The sequence below is a fragment of the Vigna radiata genome, chromosome 2, assembly GCF_000741045.1.
Source record: "Vigna radiata var. radiata cultivar VC1973A chromosome 2, Vradiata_ver6, whole genome shotgun sequence".
Taxonomy (NCBI): domain Eukaryota; kingdom Viridiplantae; phylum Streptophyta; class Magnoliopsida; order Fabales; family Fabaceae; genus Vigna; species Vigna radiata.
The window spans coordinates 20,388,892-20,403,236 of record NC_028352.1 but is presented as its reverse complement, the minus strand read 5'-3'; the positions used below and the strand labels follow the sequence as shown (position 1 = coordinate 20,403,236).

At 35.0% G+C, this 14,345-nt stretch overlaps 1 pseudogene; it reads left to right on the top strand.

Annotated features, from left to right (window-relative positions):
• Window positions 1-3,038: 3,038 nt before the first annotated feature.
• On the top strand, window positions 3,039-7,606 carry LOC106753083 (annotated as a pseudogene).
• Window positions 7,607-14,345: the final 6,739 nt, after the last annotated feature.

Here is a 14,345-nt window from a genome sequence, read left to right as displayed (position 1 = left end):
ACAAAAAATACCAAAAATTGGCCCACAATGTTAAAGTTTGTTTAAAAATTCTAAACTACTAAATTAAAATACAACTAATTCTAAAACGCTTATGGAAGAATCTTGAATTTATTTTGTCTCCTCCAAATGTCCCAAATTGTGTTTCCAAAATTTTCCCTTAAAATAATAATGCAAATAATTAGCTCAGAAAATTCAAATTAATTAAAATTAGAATTTCCGGTCAAATTAAGCATAATTAGGAAAAACGGGAAAATACCGGACAATTAAGCACAATTCGCTGATTAATTCTAGCACAACAATCTAAGTGAAATCAATAAAATATCGACTCATCAATCTCCCAACATCATGACTGAGGCAAATTGCTCCACATCTCCTCCCACATAGTGTTTGAGCCTTTGGCCATTCACAATCCAGCTCCGTTGCGGATTATCATCAGTCGACGATTCTAATTCCACTGCTCCACTTTGGAATACACGTTTAACCAGAAAAGGTCCCGACCATTTTGATTTCAGTTTCCCGGGGAGTAACTTTAGCCGCGAATTGAATAAAAGAACCAAATCCCCTGGTGGAAAGTTCTCTTTATCAACTTCTTGTCATGATAGAACTTCACATTATCTTTGTAAGTCCTGGATGATTCATAAGCATGCAACCGCATTTCTTCAAGTTCTAGCAGCTGGTTGCCTCGTTTCCCTTGAGCCTTATCAGGGTCAAAGTTCAAAAATTTCAAAGCTCACCGAGCTTTGTGTTCCATTTCAACTGGCAAATGACATGCTTTTCCACAGACTAACTGAAAAGGCGATAACCTCATAGAAGTTTTCATGGCAGTTCTATATGCCCAGAGAGCATCGTCTAACTTCTGTGACCAATATTTTCTTGAAAAAGTGACAGTCTTTTCTAAAATTCTTTTGATTTCCCTGTTAGAAACTTCAGCTTGGCCACTTGTCTGCGGATGATAAGGCGCAGCTACCTTATGTTTCAACCCATAATGCTTAAGTACCTTAGCTAGCTGAGCATTGCAGAAGTGAGACCCCCCATCACTGATGAGAATCCTGGGAGTTCCAAAACGTGAAAAGATTTGTCTTTTTAAGAATTTGATCATGGTGTTAGAATCATTCTTAGGACATGCTACAGCTTCAACCCACTTACTCACATAATCAACAACTACCAAAATATATTCATTATTAAATGATGGAGGAAATGGTCCCACAAAATCAATACCCCAACAATCAAAAACTTCAACTTCCAAAATGCCCTGTAGTGGCATCTCATGCCTCCTTGAGATGGTCCCTGTCCTCTTACATTTGTCGCAGCTTCGAGCATGATTATGAGCATCTTTAAACAAAGTCGGCCAATAAAATCCTGCTTGTAAAATTTTCGCGGCAATGCGTTCTCCATTATAATGACATGCATAAGGAAAATTTTGACAATGCCACAAAATATCTTCTGCTTCTGCTTCAGTAACACATCTTCTCAACAAATTATCTGCTCCTATCTTGAACAAATATGGATCATCCCAAATGAATTGTTTAGCATCATGTAAAAACTTCTTTTTCTGTTGCCAATTGAATCCTTCCGGAATAACACCTGCGGCTTTGAAGTTGGCTAAATCAGCAAAACAAGGTCTTTGCTGAATATACAAATGAGCTTCATCTAAAAATGATTCCCAAATTACTTTCTCCTTGCTTGTCACTTCCTCATTGACTAACCGGGATAAATGATCAGCAATCACCTTTTCACTCCCCTTTTTGTCACGAATTTCTACGTCAAATTCTTGTAGCAAAAGTACCCATCTAATCAATCTTGGCTTCGAATCAGGTTTCGTCAGTAAATACTTTATAGNTGCATGATCTGTATAAATGATCACCTTAGATCCAACGAGATATGATCTGAATTTCTCCAATGAGTACACTATGGCTAAGAATTCCTTTTCAGTGGTGGCATAATTCAGTTGTGCCTCATTTAGCACTTTGCTAGCATTATAAATAGCATGAAAAACCTTTCCTCTTCTCTGTCCTAGCACAACACCTATAGCATAGTCGCTAGCATCGCACATCAGTTCAAACTCTTTATCCCAATCAGGCACCACAATCACTAGAGGAGAAGGGCTATTTATAGGTGAGGAGCGCAATAGAAAACAGGCCCAAGCCTAGCAGACAACCGCTCGGCGAAACAAGTGTGGCGCCCGGCGGTTTCCCACAAATTGCAGTACCGCCCGGCGGTTTCCCTCTAATCGCAAATCCGCCCAGCGCCAACGCCAGGTGCCTACTCCTCACCCTGGACCGCTCGACGGTGGAATTTACCGCCGGGCGGTGCGTCGACTCTTCAATTCTTCAATTTTCTTCTCTTTTCTTGAGTCTACGACCTTTATCTTCAACTCCATTCTTCATTTTCTCAGAAATGCTCAAAACAATGCAAAACAAGCATAATATCGCTAAAAATAGCTTTTGACTCTCTACAGACTCATTTATTGAGTTTTGCTTGATTCTAAGCTCATTCTAGGTAGTAAAGGGTGTAATTTGGTCTAAANTGACATATGAAAATAACTGTTTTTCAACCTTCATCAACGGTAATGTCATGAACTGGTGGGAAATTCCTTGATTATGCCAATATCGCCTAGGGATAGGGGTAGGACGATCAATTGTAATTGCTTCCGATCACATTGCATTATTGGTTACTAGGGGAGGCTAGGGATAGCAAGCTGGTAATTAGTAATAGGCTCTTTTTACCAAGGGATTGGGTTAAGGGTAATTAAGAAAGTATGCATGGCAATTAGATAAATAAGTTAATTAAGAAAGTATGCATGTTTATTTTTCTTCTTCGTATATCACCACCAAATTTATTCTCAAGTCTTATGCGATTAGGTTACGTGAAATTAAGGCCTAAGAGTCCTTTGGGAAAACGATACTCGGACTTACCCGTTTATATTACTTGATAACGATCTGGTACACTTGGCAGGGACTTAACAATTATCAATTAAAAATATTTGTTCATAACTTTGAAAATTTTATGTTCAGTTCACATGTCCTCAAAAGCAGCCGATGCATGACGCACCAATACCTGAATATGATGATGCTGATGATGGTGATGACACGGCTGAAGCAGAAGATAATCCCATAGCAAAGCTACTGGCAAACCTTCTCAAGTTCAACAAAGGATCAATACAAATATACTGGGAATTACGAGTATTTGGTCTCCCTCCCCATATGCCAGTATATATCACATTCAATGATGTATCGGAGATCATCCAGGGAGACAAAGAGTTGAATGTTTTCGTTCTTCAACTCTGGTGCATGTAAGACAGTTAATTTTGTCAACCATAATAGTTTAAGTTAGATGCCTACTTTGTAACAAGTTAACTTTATTGTTATAGGTACATGGACACCGTCATTGTAGACCAAGGTCAGTCTTCCGTTTACGGATTTGTTGAACCTCAGACCATTGAACGTTGTGGTATGACAACTCAAATCAAACAAGATTATTTGCAAATGGATGGCTGAGTCAAACAGAGACATATACCTTGTGCCATACATTGATGGGTATGTGTTGTTTAATGTAAAAGGTAATTAAATTTTTCCTTAATTAGTTTACTAACTATTTATGATGTTCCAAACAGGGCTCACTGGCAGCTGGTGGTCCTCATTCCCAAACAAAGTACAGTTGTCTTCTTCTGTTTGCTCCAAAGGAAGATGAAAAATAACTTGAAAACCATGCTTCAAGGGTAAGTGTATTGCTAAAAATGACTTTTAAATTCATGTAGGCCTTAATTTTTTATGATTTCATAGTTATATTCATATTACTTTCTGTTTTAATGTAAATAGAGTAATGGGTAAATCTCGAGGTCAGCTAAATCAAGTCTTGTATCCCAAGGTTTGGTGCATTTATAGTTTTAATTCATTTATTTTCGTTAGTCAATGATCTTAATTCTTGACTATATTTAGTTTGTCATTTTAGTGTAACAAACAACTAGATTCATGGGAATAGACGTCGGTTTCGTAAGTGACGTCAAAAGCCCAAAATAACCGACGTTAAACAGCGTTTTTCCACTAGTGATAGCATAGGACAAGCACTTCGCAAGGGAATGCTTAGGTTGGATGCAAGATATTATATATCTTTCTACCAACAAGATCCTTCACATAATGAATGTTTATTAACCTTTGCAAATCTAGACTTTAATATGTTGCAGAAGCTCTATCGAAAAGAAGTCAGCACTGTGACCAAGTAATATTTTCCTCCAAAAAGTTAAATTTTATTATTAAATGAAAAGTAAATAAGTAAAGCCAAGTCTAAGACTTCATTGAGAAATTAATTTGGGATTTTCTTGTTCNGGTGGTGGCTTAAGGATTTGAATGTCTCCACCAATTTTCCTTTTGTACGAGATAGGATTATAGAAGGTTGCTTTTGGATTGTTGGAGTTTATTATGAGCAGCAGTATTGTCTTGCTAGAAGAATACTGAGGAAAGTAATAGCCATATCATCCATCATTGATGATGTGTATGATGCCTATGGAACCATTGATGAACTAGAGATTTTCACCAATGCAATAGAAAGGTCTTTTTAATCTTATTTTTCAATCTAGTATCGTTTTTATCTTATTTAAATAAATATAAGGTAAACTTTCTAATGATTAGCAGGTGGGATATCTCCTCATTAATTGATCTCCCAGAATATATGAGATTATGTTACAAGGAACTTTTGAAAATTTTTGAAGAAACAGAGCATGAGTTGAGAAAGCGGGGAAAAGAAAACTTCGTCAAGTATGCAAAAAAAGAAGTACGGTTAAGTTTTTTCTTTTATTTCTTTATTTATTATTGTTACTTTTAGAAGTTTATCTTTTAATTGGACTTATCAAATTAAGTAAAATTGCATATTAGATACCTTATATATATTTGGTCATAAAATTACATATTAGATACCTTAAAAATTAAAAAATAAAAATAGTCTTTCATTTTCTACAATTAAGTCCATAATAGTAAAATAAAATGTAGCTTGAAATTTCACGTTAAGAAGAAAAGAATAGAAAAGTAACATATTTAACCAGTTATTTTAAAGATTTTATTGTTAAATATGGTGTCATAATCTTAAATGAGTTTATTAACTTTTATTCATATTTGTACTATATTTTTATAGTATATTTCCTCCCAAAGATTCCAATTCTAATATCATGTTTTGAAAATTAGACAATTCACTTTTTTGGTTAATTTCAACAAGCTTGCGTTCACCGCACTCCAATATGTTTTTTTCCATTAAAAATTAACATCACGTCTTAAAAATTTATAAAGTCTTTAATGAAAATGTTAATTTTCATCTGTTCTTAGACAAATAATTTAACAGTTTAGTATACCTAAGCTTGATCTTTAGTATAAATAAACTAAGTATATGATTTATTCACTTGATGCATAATATTTAAAGGTCTATGACTTGTATCAATGTCTTATACGACGAATGAACTTGTTTAGAACTCTTTATAAGTCTTTTAAAGGTTAATGAATTTATTGGATTTTCACCAAATAAGACCATTGGTATACTGCAAGTAATCACTTTACCAACAATATTTTTCCCCGACGATTTTTCTAACTGTAAAAAATGTATTTTTGGGAGACTAAAATCGTTAATAATAACAAAAATAACTCTTGATAAAAAAAATTTCTTAGTGTTTTTTCTTTTATCATTGTATGTAAGATATGCATTCCCTATAAATAATGCATCTCCTATAGCATAATAAATTATTTATTTGAAAATTTGTCTTAATGAAGTTCCAAACTGAATGAGTTTTATTTTTCAATTCATTGTTTTTCCTATAATCATCTTGTTTAAGTCATGATACGATTTTTATGCATTATAAGAAATTTAATATACTAGTATTTGTTCTAAGAAAAAAATTATTTATATTTATTTGAATACTTGAGGATATGTTGAGTTTAAAATATGTTTTTTGAATGGTTTACGGACTAAACTCTTTAACTAAATAAACTTGTATAAAACCTAAACCTTATCTTTTTGTTTTCCATGTAGACGAGATGTCCTTATTGGGTAACCGATTACTATGATACCAAATATAGCAAAAGATTCTTTTAACAAACAAAAAGAACCAAACAACGTCATATATATATATAAATTGTATTTTTAATTACAGATGAAAAGACTAGTACAGGCACATCTTATTGAGGCAAGGTGGTTTAATTCCAACCACACACCAACAGTTGAAGAGTATATGAAAGTTGCAACTGTGACAAGCACTTATGCTATGTTGACAACTGTATCTTTCTTGGGCATGGAAGACACAACAGAGGAGGTCCTCATATGGGCAACGAGCCACCCAAAAATTATTGAAGCTGCTTCAATTATTTCTAGGCTCATGGATGACATTGTTGGAAGTGAGGTAAATCTTAGACTACCATTATTCTTTTCGACAGGTGGATTCACGAAAAAAATGGAATACAGAAAGTTAAACATTTTTATCAAAAACCACTCCTAATCATAACAAGTTTGTCTAAAAGATGTAATAAGATTGTTATTATTCATATGCTCTATGCTGCTAGCTTTATATATGGAATGCAAACACTTTTTGTTTTTAAAAATTGGAAAACATTTAATTTACAATAATTCAATAATTCCTATAATTGTAGAAAGGTAGGAGAACAATATTAAATAGTGTTTTTTTTATTAAGTATGTATTGGACCCAGATTAATTATCAGATTTTGTTTACAGTCTTTGATTATAATACTTTATTTTATTTTATTTTTGGTCTTGAAAAAAAACTTTCATATATCATTTTAAATAATGAAACATATATAATAATAATATTGGGAAAAGGTAATTACTAGGAACTGAAAAGTGAAGAAAAATTTATTAGAGACTCCAACAAAATTCAATAATTTGTCAAAAACAAAAACCCTATTTAATTCCCAATTTATTTATAGTTCATTAGTTGCATTGATGTTAAATTTGTTATCCAATACTTATGCAGTTTGAGCATGAAAGAGGACACGTTGTCTCAAGCTAAATGAAGCAATATAATAGTTCAAGGCGAAATACACAAGTTGGTAATGTCTTAATCCTACTCAAGTACCAATGAAGTTTCTTGTGCGTGTTCTCAACCTTGCACGAATGATGGACGTACTATACAAAGAACATGATAATTATACACATTCAGGAGGAATAATGAAGGATTATATCAAAGCTTTACTAGTTAATAAGGTGTCCATGTAAATAACCTAAACGCTTATTTCTTTTATGTATTATTGATTTATTTCTTGTTAATATCTTGTTTTGAGAGTAAAATAGATCCTTTCGTCGTTTTATTTAAACATAAAACAACTTGATTCGATGGGAACATAAAAATTAATTGATTAGAATCATCTGCAAATGGAAAATTATTTTCAGGAGTCATAAGGAGGTGAAAAAAACAGTTTACAAAGTCTGAAAACAATTCGAAGATTAGGTTAAAGTCTAAGAAAATATTATTTAAGGCCAAGTCTAAATCTTTGTAAAGGACAACTGAAAAGTATTATTAAAGATCAAAATTTGACCTTGATAAACTTGAGTTGACAAAAATATATTAAAAATGAAATATATTGTTGTTTTATTAAAAGTCACCAGTGTAAAAATGCTGATTAACATCGGTTCTTTGGGGTTTTTAACGTCTATTAAACAACTGACGTCATTATCGGTGACGTCAATGGGACGTCGGACATCCAATAAATAGACATCTATAATGACATCAGGTAGTTCCATGTCCAACGTCACTCGATGTCGGTATAAGCCTAACCCAACATTCAAAGGCGCAATATAGACGTCGGAATACTCATTAACCGACGTCTAAAAGTACATAAAGACTTCGAACATGTCACTAACCGACGTCTAAGGTCACTATAAACGTTTGTTTTTGCATTAACCGACGTCTAATACATTCGTTGTGTTTTAGTGCAGTTTTGTTCCTGTCTTTGGATAGCCTAGTAGCACACTCTGCCTTTGCTAGTTTCCCCCAAAAAAAGCTTGGGTCTTTTGAATTTCTCATGACATTTCGACTGAAAACCGAACCTGGGTTCTTGCTTAGTTCCATTTTCAACCGCAAGAGAGAAAAATTACGGTGAAACGATAACTAGGCAATGACCCAGGGTCATTTTTGGGTCGAAACGCCACTAGAAATCCAAAAGACGCCGCTTTTTCTGGGAGGCAGCTAGCAAAGGAAGAATGTGGTACTATGTTACCCAGAGAAAGGAACAAAACTGCACTAAAACACAACACAAAGAAAACAAAGTTTAATCAGTTGAACCAGAAAATAATCGATGAAAGACTGAACAAAGGTTAAACGATAACAATAAAAAAACACGCACCTAGGATGCAATGTCGCAAGGAGAAAAAGGAGAGGAGAAAGACGATGATGTTATTAGAAACAATAATGCAGTGCCGCAAGAGAGAAAAATGAGAGGTGCCGCAAGAGAAAAAGGAGAGGAGGAAGACGATGATATTAGAAACTACAATGCCGCGAAGAGTCTGCGGTTTATTTAAAATGAAAAGGGGCGTCGCTTGCTCCAGAAACCGACGTCTATAGTTAACTAGACGTCGGTTATCTAACTAATTCGACGACCAAGTTAACATATAAACTGTATTTTGAATGCCCTTTAGAAGTCGGTTTAAGGGGAGCCGACGTCTAGGATGCTGAACCGATTAACGTTTCATTTCCTGTTAGGGAAGTTGACGACAGTTGTGAAAGGGCGCCGACGTCTATAATAATTTAGACGTCGGTGCCCTTTTGACGGACGTGTAAGGGCCTCCGAGTTTGGTGAACATAATTAATTACAAGCACATAAACGTCCCTCCCCTTAAACACTGACGTCTAAATTGTAGAAATTTTTGTCTTCCCGCCTTCTGGATAGGCCATAGACGTCGCTTTTTGACTACATGACGTCTAAGCGCCTGAGAATCAGGTGAAGAGCATTAATTGCAACCCAGTAAACGTCGGCCTCCCATTAAAACCGACGTCAATAGACTGTCTTCTCGCCTATCTCAGGCCATTAGACGTCGATTTACGGCAGAGCAGACGTCTACAATATCATAGACGTCGCCTTCCCTTGAAAGAGGTCAGGTTACCAACTTATTTACGGTAATGCCACCGTCCACTCATATATGTCGGGCTTCCCTCGAACCGACGTCTATTGGGTGACATAAAACAATGACCTTAGAAACAAAACACTTAACATCATTTTGAGAAACAACTGACGTTCAATTTAAAATAAAAAAATAACGAAATAGTAGTTTGCTTCCAACAATATCACTCTACCCACATTTGACGTTCACCATGCTAAATATTCGACGTTTATATGACAGAGAGTGAATCCGTTTTTTCTTTATTCTTTATAGAACGTCGCCCACTTTATGGTTTCAACGTTTATACCAATGTAGAACGTCGAACAATTTGGGGTCTGACGTGATGGTCCTTGGTGTACGAAACCTAGGTAATCACATAACTTTAGTTAAGGAAACAATTGACGTTCAATACAAAATAAATAAATACAAAATTCTATTTTAAATAATATGATGTTACAATAACAAAAAATGGACGTTGTATATTACAACAAGTAGTTATTGTTTTATTTTTCTTTTAAATCAACCAAAAAAATGTCAATTTAAATTGGCTTTGACGTCAATAGTAATTATTTTAAGTAGACATCCATTCAAAAAATTTCTCCTATGAACTCCATCTTTGAATTTTTTTTCTTTGTGTTTTCTGTTATCTCCTTCATGATGGAAGCTAGCCAAGGTCTGGAATCAATGTGTAGCAATCCCAAATAGCAAGTAAACTTCGAACAGAGTGATGCAGCGGATAATGTTGTTGATGCAGTGGATATGGATAAGTGCAATGGTGTTTCTGTTTTGGAAATGGTAGGAGTGTGTGGGTTATCTCCTCAGCTCAGAAGGCCTTCCCACTATGGAAGGAAGCTAGAGGAAAGGGTAGAGAAAGTGAAGAGAATTGGTGACTCAAGAGCAAAGCAAGCTGGAAATTCATTTTTGCAGCATAACATTCAAGCTCTAAAGTGACTCATACAAAGGAGAGGCCCTCTTATTTATAGGGAAAGATGGGCCTCTTTTCTAAAATCAAAATGCTTCTTAAATTCAAATGAAATTCAGAAGAAATGCGCCAGTTTTCCTCCAGCAATTCCCACGCTGTTGTAGCACGTTCAGAAGAGATCTCTATCAGACACTATGGTTTTGGGTAAACCATGCAATCTCACTATTTCTTTAAAGAAGAGTCTAGAGATATAACTAGCATCATCTACTTTGTGGCAAGGTATAAAGTGTGCCATATTACTAAACCGATCTACCACCACAAATATAGAATCATACCCCTTTTTAGTTCTTGGCAATCCTAGAACAAAATCCATGCTTATGTCCTCCCATGGGGTACTAGCTATTGGAAGAGGTGTATAGAGTCCTTGAGGCATAATTTTTGACTTAGCTTGTAAACAAGCTATGCATTTAGAACAATGCCTTTGAACATCTACTCTCATGTGTGGCCAATAGAATTTATTTTTCAAAATGTTTAGAGTCTTATCAACTCCATGATGGCCCATGAGTCCTCCTCCATGACTTTCTTTGATAAGAAGTTTTCTAATGGATCCTTGGGGTATACAAAGTTTTCCTTTATTAAAAAGATACCCCTTAGAAAGATAGAATCCATCAAAAGGCTTCTTAAGACATGATGCATAAGTGGATGCAAATGTTTAATCACTTTCATATAACTCTCTTATATCATCAAATCCTAATATTTGAGAGCCTAGTGTTACTAATAATGCATGTCTTCTAGATAAAGCATCCGCAACAACATTACTCCCCTTCTTGTGTTTGATGACATATGGAAATTGCTACAGGTATTCCACCCACTTGGCATGTCTTTTGTTTAGCTTTCCTTGCCCTTTAAGATACTTGAGAGATTCATGGTCAGTATGTATAATAAATTCTCGAGTTACCAAGTAATGCTCCCAAGTCTTTAAAGCTCTAATGAGGGCATATAATTCCTTATCATAGGTAGGATAGTTTAAGGTAGGTCCCCTAAGTTTTTCACTAAAGTATGCCACTGGATGACCTTCTTGAATTAAGACAGCTCCTATTCCTACCCCAGATGCATCACATTCTAGTTCAAAAGCTTTGGAAAAGTCAGGCAAGGCTAGAATGGGTGCATGAGTTAACTTATTTTTCAAGGTCTCAAAAGATATGGCTTGTTTGTCACCCCAAATAAAAGGAACATCCTTTTTGACCAATTCATTCAAAGGGGCAGCTATGGTGGAGAAATCTTTCACAAATCTTCTATAATCGATTATCACATGTTTTTTGTACTAGAATAATCGATTATCATGAAGCAATAATCGATTATCACAAGTCATACTTGAATAATCGATTATCACTTCATATAATCGATTATTACTTTTTGAAAAATCTGTAACGGACTTGAATAATCAATTATCACTTACAATAATCGATTATTCATGGCAGTTGGGAGCTGACCTTTGGCATTCAATGTACTTGGCTATATATTTGGTTTTTCAAATCTTCAGAAGCAACGTTTTTGAACTGAAAAAGAAAAGTAGAACACTGTGTGTCAGAGAGAAGTTCTCATAAAGCTTTTGTTCATAATGCAAGATTATTACGAGCTAGGATTGTTGGGAAGCAGATTGTGAACCGTTCCATGTGGTGAATAGTGAAGAGGAGGAAATGTTGATGGTTGAATTATTTGAACCCATGAGCAGTGAAAATGAAGAAGATGAAAATTTTAACGAAGAAGAGGTTGGTGGAGGAAAAGAGGAAATAGGAACTAGTTGCAATCATAATGGGGGATTTAGAGAGATTTTCAACCGGATGACTGTGTTACCTTTAGGAAATCAGCAGCTCCCTCCCTATTCAGAAAGAATCAAAATCAACATTGATGATGAAATTGAGCTTACTGATGAAGAAGAGGATCTTGTCGAAATTGAGCTTACTAATGAGAAGAGGATCTTGTTGTTCAACCACAAAAGAGTAATTATCCTCCTAAGGCTAAAGATCCGGGGTGCTTAACACTGTCATGTGCTCTGAATGATTTGGATGTGGAAGCTATGATAGATTATGGATCTAGTATCAATTTAATACCCACAGAACTTTTGAAGGAAATTAGTGGGCTTGTGTTAAAACCATCTGACTTGACTATAACAATGGCAGATGGTTCTACAAAAGCGCCAGTGGGAATGGTGGAAAATGTTGTTGTGCGAGTAGACCGACTTGAGTTCTTAGCAGATTTCATTGTCATGGATGTTAAAACGGAGGAGGAGTATCTTGTGATTTTGGGGCGACCCTTTATGGCAACATCAAAGATGTTTATTGATGTTCATGATGGAAGGATAATGATGAGGGATTTGATTTATCTATTTCTTTATACTGGTCGTGAAGGCGATGAGATCAAAACAGTAAAAAGAAACACATTTGAGAAGCCAGAGATGAACGAAGAATAAGAAGAGAGCATAGTAGGTACTGATTATTATGACAACTGTTGTATTTTGCAGGTGCCTGAGGATAAAAGGAGAAAAACCATTCACCCAGAATCAAAAGAAGATCCACTCCAACCGGGGAACAAAGTCAGATTTAAGAAAAAGGAATGGATAGTAAAGGAGCTGAAGGAAAAAGGAATGGTGGAAATTCAAAGACCATATTCCACAGTGATCAAGAAGGTGGATCGAAGGAAAGTGAGCCGGTGGGACAATGAAGATCCCAACGTGAAGAAGAAGAGTTGAACTTGCTGGAAATCAATTTTTATATTTTTAAAAACAATTTTCATTTTTTTAGTTATTTGCATTTTTTTATTTTCGTTGGAACATGTACTTTTTGAATTTGTGGAACAATTGTTGGGTAGCATCTATTGAGGGATGCTAAAATTTTTGGTATCCACTGAAGGATATCCGGAAGGTACACCTACTGATGGGTGGTGGAAGGAAGTGCACTTACTGACAAGTGCCAAACAAGTTTGGGTCAGGCTCGTGACGTTAAACAAGCGCTACTAGGAGGCAACCTAGATTTTCTTCTTTTACTTTTTGCATTTAAATTCTTAGAATAGGTTGAATTTTAATTTTGGTGTGTACTCTTGACTTTAATACTTGTTCTGAAAATGTTTGACTAACTGAGGTGTATGATGGAGCTATTTGATGATTATCTTATGTGGATGAGAATTGAGTTGCAATGCATGTTGATATTCTGTGAAATAGATGTGTGATGAATTATGATTGTGGTTTTGATGCTAAGAAGGATGCATGATTGAATTTTGTGGGAGAAAGCATGTGTGTGAGATTTTGAGCTCCAGAGCTTTTATTGTTATATGCATTGTTCACAGGAAAACATGAATGATATTGCCTTAATCTTGATGATTGATTGAATTGCATGTAAATGTCATATGATCACGGCGATTTTTAAGAACCCTTCTCTAGCCAAATTTTCACCCAAAATGCTTGAAAATATTATACACCTTTTGAACCTTAGCCTTACACAGGATGTGAAACCTTGTCTTTAAATTCTTTACCTTAAGTTGGGATGAGCTTAAATGTATGCGATGAAAAGGTTCAAGTTTAGGGTTGTATGGGGAAAAATTGAGAAAAACAAATGAAAAGCATTGAGCTTGAATGTTGTGAAAATAAAAATTCATGAGAAAAAGAAAAGAAAATAAGAAAAGCATGAAGAAGAGCTCAGTGCAAAAGAAAAAGAAAAGGGGAACAAGTTGAGAATGAGTGAGATTGGTGAGAAAGAGAGTTGTGCTTAAATTTTGAATATTATGGTAGCTCTCTTAACTCAAGGACTTTGCATTCCGGAAAAACCAAATTTTCTTGTTAGCCTAACCTCATTACAAGCCTTAAAAAAGTCCTTTTGATGGCATTTGCATGTAAAGATGTTGATTGTTTGAGATGAATGACAGTTTTGTTTCATGTGACTTGTGAACAATAGAGAGTGGAGTGTCACCTTAAACACTTGAGTGATTGAGTGAAACACTTGCTTGGTATGAACTGTTAATTTTCATGAGTGCATTGTTGCTTAGTGGATTGGTCATTCATAATGTATTACATCTGTTGTGTAATCTCTGGATTGAAAGCATGCATGCATCTTATTTTGGGATTGTTAAAACATTGGATGGAAGAGGATAAAGCCAAGATTTGTTTTATGTGTTGTTTGCTTGAGGACAAGCAAAGTTCTAACTTTGGGGTGTTGATGAAGGTTGAAAAACAGATATTTTCATGTCATTTTAGACCTAATTATGCCTTTTATTACTTGGAATGAGTATAGAATCAAGCAAAACTCAATAAATGAGTTTGTAGAGAGTCAAAAGCTG